The sequence below is a fragment of the Lepisma saccharinum genome, chromosome 13 (genome assembly GCF_977018435.1).
Source record: "Lepisma saccharinum chromosome 13, izLepSacc3.1, whole genome shotgun sequence".
In the NCBI taxonomy this organism is placed as follows: domain Eukaryota; kingdom Metazoa; phylum Arthropoda; class Insecta; order Zygentoma; family Lepismatidae; genus Lepisma; species Lepisma saccharinum.
In genome coordinates, this window is record NC_139241.1 from 81,318,326 (window position 1) to 81,334,680 (window position 16,355).

Sequence of the window (16,355 nt, forward strand, 5' to 3'; positions counted from 1 at the left end):
GTGAAAAGACATCATGTGTGGTTATCATCACGTATATGAAGGAGGCCGAATAAAAAAGTGACTTAGAATCCTACTTACCAAGTTTTTTGAATATTTACTGTTCATCAAAGATGAACTTTTACATAATGCTTGACACTGTATTCACTAATGATAAACAAATATTTTTTACAAACAAAACACAAAAATTGCAACAAGAAAGTGGTAAATGCCAATAGTAACTTACTGGAGTAAATGCCTACATGGAAACAGTTGACACGACCCCTTTTCCTGGAGTATTTAACATACAATTTCTACTAAAACTACCAATAATACTCAGTATATCAAACTGAAGTATAGTTTGTCCACAACAAATTAAAAAATTCTTACTTGACCTTTTTCTTTGTTCAAAAACCTACTTCCAGTGCACTACTATAATAATGTTAATTTGACCAGAAACTAGGGTTGCTACGAGTTTTTGATTATGAAATTCCCTGACATTTCCAGGTTTTTCAGTCCAAAAATGAGATTTTTCCAGACATGTTTATCATCATGATTTGTGCTTTTGAGCCTTGTGTTTTTCAATTAAATATATAATCCGTTAATAATTATGAATATTCACTTTCACAACATTTTTTTAGCAAATTTAATTCTACACACGCGCACACACGAACACGTGAAAATTTGAAGAGTACAATGTAAAATTACAATCGGCATAAAATGTATTGGGACTACAATCACATGCATCTAACCTTCAGGCTAAGGTAACAATCTCCACAATATTAAAAAAAAACAAAAAAAACAGAAAAACAGAAAAAGTTCATAAACCATACACAATTGTTCATTTTCTGGCGGATTTATAGTCATAGAAAATGATGCTTTTTTGCTTACATTTATAAGTACACAGCATCTGGAGATATTTTTGTTGCATGTAGTAATTCTATAGGAAATGCCAACAAGACTAAGATCTATAATATACTAGACAATATCACCATCTTTACCAACCTTTCCGATAAGTATGATCATATTGTCAATGTACTTTAGGTATCAATCAGATATCTGGACTGCGAGTTTTACTTTGATAACCTTTCTAATATCTAGTATTATAAAAGTGAAAATTTATTACAGAAATTCGAAGGAACCATAATTCTGCACAGACTGAGAATCATAAGAATGAAAGAAACAAGTTTCTAAACTGAATCCGTTTTGGGAGTGAAATCACAAGAACCGAATCCAGAAGTGGAAGCGAAGTACGAGGGAGTATCAAAAAGTTCGTGCAATCTCCTGGAAGGAAACAAACTAGAAACCGCCTCGGATAGTGTATTGTACAATGGCCCTTCTAGGTTAAGCACACTAATTTTTGTCTGTTTTGGATGTTTATTGCTATCCTTTTTTTTACAGGTGAATAAAGGAAGGTGTCATGATTGACAAAATTGAAGCATGGAGCATCATCAAATTCCTGCATCTCCAGGGGAAAGCAGCGAAGCAAATTCACGATGAGATGAAAGCAGTGTACAGGGAGGAAAGCCCATCCTATGAAATGGTTTCCAAGTGAAAACGGCAGTTCCAAACCGGACACATGGTAATTTCCGATGCCCCTAGGACAGAGAAACAGTCCTTCACAAATGATGCCACATTGATGGAGAAAGTGAAGATGATGATAATGGAAGACAGGAGATCACCATTGAAAGTGTGATGGCTGTAATCGGTGTTAGTTATGGGCCCGTCTGGAATATCATCCATCACCAGCTGCACCTTCATTAAGTGTCGGCACGGTGGGTGCCACGATTACTCACCCCTTTCCAGAAGAGGACTAGAGAGGAAGCAGCACTAGAGATGTTAGGCTGCTGTGAGATGGACGAAGAGGATTTTTTCAGCAGACTGGTTACAATGCACGAAAGCTGGATCTACCTTTATGACCCAGAAACAAAGGAGATGAGCAAGCAATGGAAACACAGCTCCTCACCGCCCCCCCAAAAGGCAAAAGTGCAAAGGTCAGCTGCTAATGTGATGCTGTCCGTTTTCTGGGACTGTGAGAGTGTCATCCTGATGGACTACCTGCCACAGGGTCACACAATCACAAGTGAGTGTTATTGTGATTTCCTGGCTCGGTTACGTGAAGAATTGATGGTGAAAAGGCGAGGAAAGCTCAAAAAAAGAGTGCTGCTATTGGCAGACAATGCACCAGCTCATTCTGCCCATGCATCCAATTCGAAAACAGTTCAATTAGGATAAGAAATTTTGCCCCATCCTCCATATCCCCAGACCTGGCACCGAGTGACTTCTTTCTCTTTCCGGAAATGGAGCGTCCACTCAAAGGACGCCACATGGCACGAGGGATGATGTCATTTCTGAGGTGGAACAGTGGATTCAGACCAAAAATGCAGTGTTCTATAAAAATGGCTTACGCAAGGTGTAATACTGCTGGCAGAAATGTGTCACCAAGCATGGCGAGTATGTGGAGAAGGACTAATACCACCATGATTTCATACTTGTCCAAAGTTGTTTCCTTCCAGGTGATTGCACGAACTTTTTGATATCCCTTCGTACTTGTTCATTTTGCAACTTTTTCTCTTGCAGACTCCAAAATGCACGTAAATTCCAGACGATCTGCAAAATTCCCAGACATTTCCGTTTTCCAGATCCGTAGCAACCCTGAGGAACATAGAAATTTCTCTGACAATTACAGAAAAAATTAATTCCCTGATATTTCCAGGAGTTTCCGACTTGTAGACAGCCTGCAATTCCTTTCTCTACTTTTTACTTATCTAGAGAATTTACATTACAGGTTTGCTCAACAGTGGGCAAAGTATTTTCATGTGAGCTGTTTTGGTGGCCATCAATAACATATTTAAGGTGGAAGTCCATGTGCCCCTAGCCCCCTAATAAAATTAAATCATCAAAATATTGTTTAGCATATCCTGTAAAATCAATGGTTTTCTATTTCCACTGAACTTCCACGACGGCAAGGATTAGATTGGGATCATAAGGCTTTGAATTGAGAGTAAGTACCTAAGATGATTTGTGCATGTACTCTTATAATGATATGCATGAAATATGAATAAGGAATTTACTTTTCATCTCCTTAATCTAGTATCTCCTTTTGCTATTCAATAATATTAATTTGAAAAAAATTTCTCACACTAATTTCCTTGCCAGGCCAGTTGTTTTTCTACATATTTTACCACATGTAAGCTTGTAGATAATGAATATAGTGCTGTTATATCTCCATTCTTACACCATATTTTTATCTATTCATGTACAATAACAACAATATTAAGTAATTTACATGTTTTAAGAATTATTATGAATAGACCGATAAAGTATATTAATGTACTGTAAGTATTTATATTATTATTACTTATGAGACACTTGTTTTGGACCCCTTTCGAAATATATTTCTAGATTTGTGCCTGGTGGCCCTGGATACTAAAATTCTCTAGATTCTCCTTCCTCTGTTTTCCTGTCATTATCTTTTTTCATCTTCCTTAAAGCTGTTTCTCTGCCTCCATCTCTATCTCTCTTGTGTTCCATCTTCTCATTATCCCCTTTGCATCTGTCTTCTGTGTTTGCTTCCAGCTTTCTACCAACTTCCCTCTCTCTTTCTTTCACTACTTCTTCTCAAAACTAAACTCCGTGGCGCAACACCCCCATATGAACGCAGGCCTGACAAGAGGCTTTAGTTGTAAACAGAAATTGTCAGAAAATTTGATTATATCTAATTAATATAATAAATATGTGCAATAAATAAAATTATTGTGGTAAATATTTTCAGAATAGTCTGCTGGAATATAACCATAGCTCACACTCCTGCAGACCAAAATACAGAAGGTCGATCCGCATATATGTGTCCGATTTTGAACCGTCACCCCTGCGCACAGAATCGACCAATCCAAGCAGTTAAAAGTGTGGGAGGACGATTAGAGCCTGTAGTATCGTGGCACTATCGCGAGTGTGTATTTTGTGCATCATGGCTCGCTCCTAAGGTGAACCGTTTTTGGGAGGGTTACATAATTGCAGTTTTCCACACCAAATATTCGGTGTCAAAAATTCAGAAACAGTGCAAAGAACATGGATACGCCTTGGGTTCGACGACCGTCAAGAATATAATCAAGCGGCATAAAGACCACGAGGTTCCAGCTATTCAGTCGCCCACCAGGGGGACGAGGAAGTGAGCGTGCACTGCAGTGATGCCACCCATGTCTCGGAAGTTGCATTGAATGGCACTACAGGAAAACCCCCGACGCAACGCGTGATGGCCACACGACTCCACGTGGCCCACTCAACTGTGAACCGCACCCTGTGTGAGAAATTAAACCTCCAGAATGTTTTTAAAAGCCGTGAACATTACCTCAGTGACGCCTATCGGTGTAAGGTCTCATCACATACATCTCGTTCTACCCAGAACTTTCTGCAACAGATGGCGACAGACACCGGCATTCGTACTATTTCATTTCATGATATATTGGTGAAGTCACCGGATGAGAGTCCCATGGATTTCTGTGGGTTTGGTCTACTGAAACGGGCACTTTCCTCTCATCGTGTCACCACTCTCGAGGGCCTGTGGAAAGCCTGTCAGGAGGAATGGCAGAAGATTCCACTTCCTGTACTTCATCGTAGCATCCTACAATGGAAGTTGCTTTTCATAAGGTAAGTGCTAGTCCAAAATCGTACACATATATGCGGATCGACCTTCTGTAGCTTACGTGGAAAATTTTCAGGATCATTTATATTAGTGCTGGAATGACACATGCAATCAGAGAAGGATAAAGAACGACCAAGAAGCAAAAATGTGCTTCCGTGTGGCTAAATGTTTAACATCCTCGCCTTTGGTGACGGAGGGCCCGGGTTCGATTCCTGGTCAGAGCCCTCAAAATTTCAGTACTGACCCACCATTGTGAGGACAATTTAGAAAAGAAGTGGCGGGTTTCGTTCTCGAAAGCTAGGAAAACAGCGGCGATGGGACTCTATGCACTGACCGAATCAAACCTGGGACCCCTCGCACCAAAGGCGACAGTGTTAATCATTTAGCTACACAGAAACACATCTTTGCCTCTTGGTCATTGTTTATCCTTCTCAGAGTGCATGTGTCATCCTTAGGGTGACCAGACGTTCTCTTTTATCCGGACATGTCCTCTTTTTTAGGTGTCTGTCTGGCGTCCGGGCAGATTTTTTAAAAATCTGAAATTATCCTCTTTTTTGGAAAGAGTATAGCAAATATGCTGCATAGAGAATGCTTCCACACATAACGATCATCATTTAAGACATATCACTTGGGGCACGTTAAGCATTCGAGCAATGCTCTCCTTAGTATCTGGGAGCGAGCACGATCACTTTGCCCGACTGAGTCATATGTATTATTCATTCTAAGTATTGCTTTACCCTCCGAACACGTCCCAGACTGTTGGAACGCACTGTGCAGTTCATTTTCGATTTATAGATTTCGTTCTTTTCACTTCGCTTTTCCGCCCCTTTTGGCTAATCACGAAGATGAGAATGAGCGATGATATGATGATTTTGATGAAGACACACTCACAAAGAACACCCATGCCCAGGACGGGATTCAAACCTAGGCGGTTGTGATAACCACTCTGCCACGGAGGTTGGCCAGTTCCTTTTCAAATCATACATATGAATGCGATACAGAAACAGGCAGTCAGAATTTTGATTATTAAGTAGTATTTACTTTCATGAAATAACAAAGCGAAAGTGTAAATTCAACAATGATATCGCAATAAAATATCCAGCATTTAAAGAATGGAAGAAACGAATATGAGGTGAAGTGTAATATGGCTGTTACTTTCCCCTGCTGTTGAAAGAGTACTAGAAATGTTCGTGGCATTAAAATCATATTTCTTGTCCCAATCTAAACTACCTAAAATTTTAATTCGTTTTTTTTTTGGAAATAAGTTAAAGTGAAGCTTATGTGTTACACTTGCATTCACTTACGGGGATATTTCAACCAAGAATTTTCAAAGGAGTAAAATTCTGTGCTTCAAAATATTTCTTAGTTTTGATTGTCAAGTGTTAAAAGAATGGATTAATAGATTGCTTTCTTTGCTTAAAGGTAAGGGGTAAAAGGAAATTACTCAAAGAGATCATCTGAGAGGTATTTGTGAGCAAAGTGTTGATAGATTTTTTTATATTGAATAATTATGAGTAATAACAAACGTGTTGTCATTTCTTGCGGTGTCCTCTTTCTTATGACTTTGTCCTCCTTTTTCGCCATGCTCTGTCCTCTTTTTTGAATGTATGTGTCTGGTCACCCTAGTCATTCTAGCACTAATATAAATGATCCTGAAAATTTTCCACGTAGGCTTCTTGGGTGTGTAGGAGAATGAGCTAAGATTATATTCTAGTAGACTATAGCAGTCGTAAATTCTGAAAATTTGTCCTGGTTTACCACAATAATTCTTATTTATTGCACATATTTATTATATATTAATTAGATGTAATAGGAATAAAACACCAGGCATGCAAGTAAAACAAAATCAGAAGTCAAACATTTTCAATTTTTTCCTGCAATTTCTATATACAGTCCATCACAAAAAAATAGCACCACTGTGTTTGTGCTCTGCTATGAACTATGTGCTCTTCCAGCAACTGGGCGATATAGAAAACAATTTATATTGTTCTGAGCCTGTGAACCACACAAGAGCAAGGGTGGAGCCATTGTCACATACAGGGTGGATAAAAATTATGGTCATTATTAAATCATCCTCCTCCGTGGCAGTGCGGTCGAAGGCGCTGTGCTTTGAACTCCGACTGCGGGATGGCATGGGTTCAGTCTCTGGGTTCTCGACCGGTTGCAACCCAGCATCGTGAGGAAATTAGGGAGCTACAAGAGAGTAGCGTAACCCGGTCTGGGAAATCTCCCTATAACGACTGAGGGTTCGACATGCTGACCCCCAAGGCACCCCATTACTGGTTGAAGATCTTCACACCTCTAGGTAGGATTGTGGGAGGAAGACAGGCAATTGGGAGATAGGCCAAGGCCCTTTGAGGGCTGTCGAGCATGGGTTATTGTTATAATTAAATGATGCTACACAAGAAATTTTTAAGAGTGGTGCCATTATTTTGTGATGGACTGTATATAAAATAAGTTGGTTTACCGGTGATAAACGATGTAACTAGAGACTGTTGTTGGTGGGGATGTGTTTCTGTTAGAAAATAATGTAACATGTATGTATCTTCTAAACTATCTGAAATATCTTCACAGAAAGTTGTGGGGGGGGGGGGGGGTTGTGGCATTCTCATTCACCAGCTGGCAGCTATAAATATTTTTTTTTGCATGTACGCACTCTTATAGTTTTTTTTTTTTTACATGTTTCAGGTGAACACATGCTTCCTTCATCAGACATTTATCATTAGCTTGATTAAAGATACAGTTATTACAATGGAAAAAATAAAATAAAATATCAATCAATTCAAAATCATCATCTCCTTTACATGTGTCTTTGCTAGAGCTGAGCCGATACCACTCACCAATTCCCGCTGATGCCGATACCAGAGCGTATAGAAGAAATAGTGTGCGCACTCCCTGAGTTACCGTGGTCCACCGCCTAGATGGCAGTGGTGACGTTTGAGAGGGCGCGGAATATGCTCGCGTTGCTACATAAGAAACAAAAATGCATGTTACTTACGTTTGGAGAAAAGCTCAGCAGCTGGATAGTTTGGAGAATTTCCGAGATGATTTTGCTGTCTTCGAGGCACTTAATTCCTTTCTTATCTCCTTGGTGAGGAAGAAAAATCGACATTTCAGATAGTGAAATACGAGTTTAGGTAGCGTACGCAGCACATGATCTTCACAGAATCCTAATTGCGAAGTTTTTACAGCAATTATATTTAAATTGTCCAAACACTCAAAAAATATATCACCCCATAAACTATTAGCACATGATATTTTTTCTGCAACAAATTCTTCCACTCGTAACAGCTCATCATAAACACTTTTCGATGCATACGTAAGGTATTTACAGCCGTCGCCCGAACCATAGTCTTGGATTAACGTAAGTGAGGGAGGTACATTAGTTGGTTCCCGGTGCAGAAAAGTTGTACAAAGTTTACAATCCGTCACTTTGGAAATATACCGCACTATGTATCCTGACAAATGATACACCAAGTATTCTTTACCAACACTTTGTTCATTTAAGTTCGGTATGTTGTTTTCGCAGTCCGGTATTTGAATTTCATCTTCAACAATGGACATTTTTTCCCTTATTTTATTTTCAGCTTGCTTCTTCACCGAAAGATTTTTATTTTCGGTTGATCTTGCCAGAGTTCGCATTGATTAACAAAAGACGTCAGAGGAGATTCAGTCCTGTATTCACAGTTTCCGCCCGAAAGTAAAGCAAGTTTTGCTGGTACGTAAATTGATTGCAGCATATGTAAGTGCAGAAAATCCACAGTGGAGGGATGATCATCACTAGAGACCGGATGTTTAGGCACTAAAAACATCTAAAATAGGCAGGCAAATAAGCACTTATAATTTTCAAAATAGGCAGTAAAATAGGCATTAAAATATAAATAGGCAATAAAAAAGGCAATTAAATTTAACTCAAAATTATGAAGTTAGACATACAAAAATAAATAGGTCTTTAAAAAATATAGAAACATACCTGTACATTCTATATAGTTGCTTAAAATAAACCAGGAGCTCATCATTAGAGACAGCAGTCCAATATTGTACTTAATAAATCACTGCAAACAGGAGTCACGTCAGGCAAAAAATTTCCATTATGTAGTGGCTACACACAATAGTCTGACAAAAGAAATTGTTGGCTACTTCAAACCAGTACGCAAATTATTTAAATATACACTTTATCACTGCACACAGGGTTATTTCAGTTAAAAAATTTACACTATATATTCCACACAGCAGTTCGAACTAAGAAACTGTTTAAATGCATTTCAAGTTTGTGCTGTACGGTTTGGCAGTCTCTGAATAAGAAGCACTAATTGTGGTTGCACATCACAACAAGGTATTTCTTCAGGTGATCAACCGACAAGTTATGTCTGCGATCGGACAACACATTTTTTAGAATTGAAAAAGATCTTTCAACCTCCACAGACGTTACCGGAGCATACTTAAAGTACGCGAGAACATGTGGATCTAACTCAGTTTGTATATTTTCACCTTTCAGAACTTGTTGTATTGCCCTTAATTTGTTCAAGTCCTTATTAGCTAACTGTTAATTTTAAACTTCTTGGAAGCATCGGAAACTAATCCTGGGAACAGAAAATTGTAAGCACCGAGTTCAGTCATGTCCCAATTTTAAAGAAAATGCCTAAAATAGGCAATATCTGGCATTTATGAAATAATATAGGCAATATCGTATGAAATAGGCAAAATTAAATTGCCTTTAAATGAAGCTAATCCCTCCCCCCTGGCCTTCGCAACATTCGTTTTTATCATATCTCTAACAGGAAAGAATAGGCATTTTGCCTAACATCCGGTCTCTAATCATCACAAGTGAACGACCGCAATATACCAAAATGGTGTTCTAGGGGATCTTGATTAAATTTTCCTGTCAAAACGTACTTGTAATTGTTCTTCCACAAATATTCGGACACTTCTAAAGCACTTTCTAAAGTCACTCTTAAGGACTCTAGAGTTTTTTCTGAAGCGAAGGAATTTCGATTATCTCTAAGGACAGCATTCCATTTTATTAATGTTGTATGTGCTTCTGATCCTTTATATAGTGCCTGTGCAGGAGTGAATGAATTTAATGCGTCAACCAGGCAGTTTAGGTCCCTTGTGAAATTTTCCGTTGTTTCACTGCCTTCTAACCCCTCTGCATTAATACTCCGATAAAATTTTATTCCATTAGCCACAGATCTGCTGAACAGCTGCATTGCGAGTCTTACATTCATTCGATGGAATGAATTAGGATCCAAATGAGCAGAGGCTCACTTTGTAGCAAGCTTTCATACCGGAAAGTTCAGTAGATGAATCATGTTTATACACTTTTCTGTAAAATGAATAATCAACAATATCACCATTATAGTACACCTGCACTTTATCATGCAAGTTATTCCTTATGCATTTAAATATATGTGGTGCGTCTGAAATAGGGTGACCAGACATCCTCTTTTATCCGGACATGTCCTCCTTTTTAGGTGTCTGTCCGGTGTCCGGGCGGATTTTTTAGAAATCGGTAAATGTCCTCCTTTTTTAGAATGAGTACTCGTATAGCATCGACCGTAGTAGCAAATGTTCTGCATAGAGAATGCTTCCACACATAATGTGGTGCATTAAGTATTCGAGCAATGCTCACCTAACATCTGGGAGCTGAACATGATCACTTTCCCGACTGAGTCTTTAGTAGGGGTGTGCGCGATCCAGAAAAGTTGGTACCGAGATCGGTAAAAAATAATCCCCGTCCCGATCCTGACTTCGGAAAATGATTTACAGACATTTCGGGATCCCGAGCAGTTCGGAACCTTCAAATGGTCGTTTTAAAAAGTGGTTAATTCTTGATGTTTTCTGCATTGTAAGTGTGTTGACGCTTATCGGAAATTGTTAGCTTTTATTTCAGAAAAGAAAAAAAGAGAAATGACGTAAAATTCGCGATTTCCACAGCGTCAGGAATTTCTTTATAATTTCCCATTACTGAAAATTTCCTGGCTTGGTCGGGAAATTGTGGATTTCACCCATCCCGAACGTCAGAATTTAAAAAATTTCCCCATCCCGACCAAAAAAAGTTCTGTCCCGCACACCCCTAGTCATTAGTACGTATTATTATTCTAACTCGTTGCTTCGCAATCTGAGACTTGTGAAACACATGTAATTTGAACAGTTCCTTTTTGATTGACTGATACGTATCGTTTATTTTCATTCGCTTTTCTGTCACTTTTGGTTAATCGCGAAGATGAGGATGAGTGATGAAATGTGATTTTGATGAAGGGACACTCACAAAGAACATTCATGCCAGGCTGGGATTCGAACTTGACACCTCTGGCGTTGTGGCACGGTGTGCTAACCACTTCGCCACAGAGGTTGGCCAGATCATTTTCGAGTCATACATACGTGATAAAGAAACGCGTAGTGAGAATTTTGATTATTAAGTTATATTTACTTTTATGAAATAACGAAGCGAATATGCATCAATGATCTTGCAAGGAAATATCCAGCTTTTAAAGGATGGAAGAAACGAATATGAGGTAAAGTGTAAGGTGGCTGTCACTTTCCCCTGCTGTTGAAAGAGTGCAAAAATGTTCCTGGCATAAAAATCATATTTCCTGACAAAATCTAAACTACCTAAAATTTAAATTCGGTTTTTGGAAATATGTTAAAGCGAAGCTTACTTGTTACATTTGCATTCACTTGTGGTGATATTGCATTCTAATATCCAAGATTGTAGAAAAAGTAAAATTCTGGGCTTCAAACTATAGATATTCTTAGTTATGATTGTCATGTGTTAAATGATAATTAGGAGATTGCTTTTGTTGCTTAAAGGTAAGAGGAAATTGTTTAAAAAATCATCAGAATTATATGTGAGCAAAGTCTTGGTACGGTTTTCTTATATGTTGATTAAATTATGAGTAATGGCAAATGAGTTGCCATTTTTGCGGTGTCCTCTTTTTTATGACTTTGTCCTCTTTTTTACATGTATGTGTCTGGTCACCCTAGTCTGAAAATGCCCAAAGCTTTCTACTAGAGTCAGCTGGATTGGATATAGAACACTTAAGATTGTTTCTGTTTCCGGAAATTCCTAAGCATTTCCATAACTTTTTGTTAGATTGGCTACCGTCAGATGTAAAACCAATAATTCTCACCCCTGCTTTTTCCAAATGTATGATTACCTGGATAAGTATTTTTGTGAGAATGTCACCAGGGGTGGCCTTCCTGCTAGCATATACTGCTATGGGTTAAATCCAATTATACAGAAAAGAAACAAACATAAAAACTAGAGCATGATTTGCTAATCGATTCTTGCTTTCGTCTGGAGTAAGATTTCCCAAATGAACAAAGTCGTCTATTTTTAAGGAATTTGAGTTAAACTGAATTGCTTCCCTAAGTTTAACTTCATCAAAAATCAGCATTCCGCTATGCTCATTCTCATTCTTTTCACTAAAAAAATGTGTTATAGCGTCGATGGCATGGCAATTTACGCCGTAAGGACATTTAAGACCCTTCACCAATTTTCTCAAGTGAGCTTCAGAAGGCAAAGGTAGCAAATCGTGATGCAAACAGTGTCTATACCCCTTGGGGGACTTAACTTTCAATAGAAGAGAATCCAGTATAAACTCAGAACTGTATCTCATTCCTGTCTTACTTTTCAGTTGGCATTTCTTTAAGATTGTATCAATTACAATTTTTTGATTTTTGCTAAGAGACGCGAACTGTTTTGACTGTGTGACCGTTGTCTTTAATTTAGCATCTTTAACGCCTTTTTCAAGCAAATTTATTTTAGCCTGTGCGACCTTTAGTTTATTCTGCGTTCTAATTAAATTGCGTTTCTGATTCTTAAGTTTTTTCTTTAGCAATGCTATTGTATTGCTAGCATCCGCAGTGTGAAGCAAATCATCCTCTACTGATAAGCTTAATGATACATTGCGACAAGTACTTACTTTATTATCATCTGTCCGCAAGGATTGCCTTTTCATGGGAGATTTTCGCTTCTTAACTGTCTTAGAGAGGTATTTAGGCAGATTAGGATATATATGAGGAACTGCTTCTGGTTTTAATTTCCATCTTTGTCGTGGAATTTCTACTGTATCGCCATCCACTATGAACGAATCCACTTTCAGTAAAAGGTCAGTGGAAAAATGGATATCACACACATAGCATTTATGACTTAGTTTTTTATATTTTCTAGGGATGGCACTCTCCCATTTTGAGAGACCATTACTGTCTTTAGGTGGCCTAAAAAAATGTCTACTGCCTGAAGAACAGCGGTCATATCCAGATCTACAGCCCGGTACGAAACACGTAGGCATCTTGTAGTTTTCGCTCGCTGCTGTCTCAAACATAATAATAATGCGTTGAACACAACACAAACTAGTCACAACGGATCAATCACAAATCTAACGACACTAAACTCAATGACGTAACAACGTTGTCATTAATTAAAGTACACAATGTTATTCTAGCACAACAAAACACAACGCTCTACGTAAAGCGCGGCCGCACTGCAAGCAGAAGACGCTCGCAAGCGAAGGTGCTGCCAGAGTTTCGGTGGGGCACCGCTCTATTCTCTTAGCTTACGGGAAGAAAACGAAGTGCACACACTTTCTCTTCTATACGCTCTGCCGATACCGATGCTTCTAAATTGTAATAATTAAAAGTTGTTCAAAATATAGACTAATATTTGTGCATAAGTATTCCACTTTGATTATATGCATCAATTTAGCAAGATTTTTGTTTTAGAATATTTTAGAATTACATGTTTGTCACAAAATTCTGGTTTTCTTTTTTATTATTATTATTATTACATAAATCTGGTGCAAAATAAAAATGAACTTAGATTTTACATAATTTCCAGAATTATTAGACTCCACAATTCTTGGGATGTCTGTAAAAGACCAAAATGCTGGAAAAGTATCGGCAGGTATTGATAAATAAATTCTTACCGAGACTATCCAATACTGATACCACCCAGCGTATCGGCCAATACCTTTACATCAGGATCAGTACCAACTGAGTTATGTTTGTAACAGCTGTAAACTACAGCTCACAGTGTGCAATTAGGTTGAGAACAAACATTTACGTATGTTTTCAAAATTCTATTTTGAACATATAAGTTTCACTAAAGTATATTTACAAAAGACATATTATACACTTAATTTTACAACTTCATACAATATGAAAGAAAAAAATAGCTCCATATCATATTTACATATAAATACAATAGTTGTTAGCCACAGTACCTTTTCTACAATTGTTTAACATACCCAAATAGACAGATGTCAACAAAATCAGTGGTCCCCCTACTTCACAAAGATGACAAAAAAAACTGAATAAAAAATTATCTCCATGAAAATATAAGTTCATTGTTGGATATATACACTTATCAAGATAAGTGTTACAGCTCAATAGCAGCTCAACAATTGCTGTAATAATAATACTGTAATCATACTATACTGTAGCAATTACTACAAATTCCACAATACAGTAGTGTCTCAATAATCCAATGTTCCGTATAAGCTGAAGCAAAAACAAAATCCAAGTTTACTTCTGACAAGTGTTCAGATACATAGGTTTGTGAAGGGAAACGATGCAACTTCTTGAAGAACAACACACTTGAACAGTTCTTAAACCTTTTAACGGGCAAAGGGAATTAAGTTCCCACCAGTTTTCTTCGTCTACAAAGGGTAGTGGGAAAATATTTCCCATATTGTGCTATGTGCTGCCGTCTGCTGGAACTTCTAAGAAACTGATCCTGCCGCGCGTTCTTGCTTTGTTTGGTGCCTGCAGCAGTGAATGCATCAGATATTGCTCTATGCCAATCACACAGAGCCTTCAGGGAGAAGATCTTATTTTTCAAGGTATGTTCATATGTTGAATTCTTTTTAGATTGCTACATGTAGGTGTGATCTTTCAGTTAGATGTTTGGGTAACGTTTCTCAAATTGAGTGGAATGTGCTTCCAGAAATTTCGTTTTGTGAAGCACATGCTGGTGGGAGAATGCTTCCCACTGCCCACGGGGGAAGTGATTTTACAATTGAAGTGAATGTTTTTTTTTTATTAGTGGCGGAAAATCAAGTAAAGTGTACTACAGATACAACTGTGTCACATATACATGATTTACTATATTTGCCTATAACAGATAAAAAATTATAGACAGTATAAAGTAATTAAATTTTATTTAGCGTACTTTACGTCGTTTTTTGACACTTTTGGCTAATCACAATGGTGAGGATGATGATAATGAGGAGGCAATGACACACGTAGACAAGTCACAAAATCCCCCAGATATTTTGATTATTAGGATTTCTGGCTAATGGTGTGTTATGATTGATTGATTGATTGATTGAATTGGTGTTTTAAGACCACTTTATGCACAGTAAGGCTAATCGGGACTGGACCTACAGTGTAAAGTGGGATCCGAAGCAGTATGTGCCTCCACTGGGTATCGAACCCGGGACCAATGGTGTTATGACCCCCCCCCCCCTTCCTCTTTAGCACATCACTGCTCTGATTTATGAATATGTTTATGAATACATAAATGTATTAGTTGACAATAATTATATCATGTTACTAATGGCATAAATCATTTTTTCTCCAGATGTCGGCCAAATGCTACAATAATGAAGAGCTCCTGGGTATCCTGTTTTCACTCCCAGATTGTCCCAGTGATTCGGAGGCTGAAGGAGATTTAGATATTGATGAAGCTGCTGCTGTTGAAGAAGGCTTTCCCTCTGCTATTCCTTTCTGTTAGATGCTGCTCTTGTGGATAGTTATATTATGTACAAAATTGCTGAGCAAGGAAAGACAAATGCGCACACTCATCTTTCTTTCAATCTAGCAGTATCTAGATATCTTGTAAAGGATTTCACATCAAGGAAATATGCTGTTTATCCAAACTTCTTAAATAAAAACAAGCATTTGACTGGCAAAATATTGGGAGTTCCAGAAGAAGTGAGATTCTGTAATGTAGGGCAGCATTTGCCAGAAGGACTGGAAAAATTCAGAAGATGAAGACTATGCTCAACAAAGAAAAAGACAAAAGGACAAAAATTTCATGTGTGTATTGTAAAGTGTCATTGTGTGCAGTTCCCTGCTTTACAAATTTTCATAGGAAATAGTGATAATGGATCAGATTATATGTTTATATTCAACCATTGGCTTAAAATAATTTCGCCTAATTGGGCAGTGGGAAAAATATTCCCACATTGTAGAGGAGTGTATTTGGGCAGTGGGAAATATAACGCCACCTCATAAAAATTATTGTGCATTATTTATTATTAAAAAATCACCTATTTCCATGAAAGTGTACCTAAACTAGTGGCTATTTGTCAAAATTTTCAAAATTCAAATTTCAGAACAGTTGCCCATTTAAGGGTTAAAGTGGAAGTTCAATATTGTTTAACTTCTTTAACTATTGTTTTCTTCACATCATTGTTACTACTGAAGTGAGCAATGTATGTACAATATTCAAATAATACATACATCATGGTAACACTGTTAAGCCTTGTTTCCATGTTAATAAAACATTAAAATGCTGACTAAGTCAAAATTTATTGTACAAAAAATACACTAAAAACGTAACTTTCCACCCTCTAACAGGGTCTTCTTCAGATGAACATTCACAATAAATTCAGAATTTAGAGGGTTAGACGGTGGAAATGTTATGTTTTCAGTGTATATTTTATACAGAATAAATGTTGCCTTGGTCAGCATATTTTAGTTTTATATACATATACAGTGCGTCCAT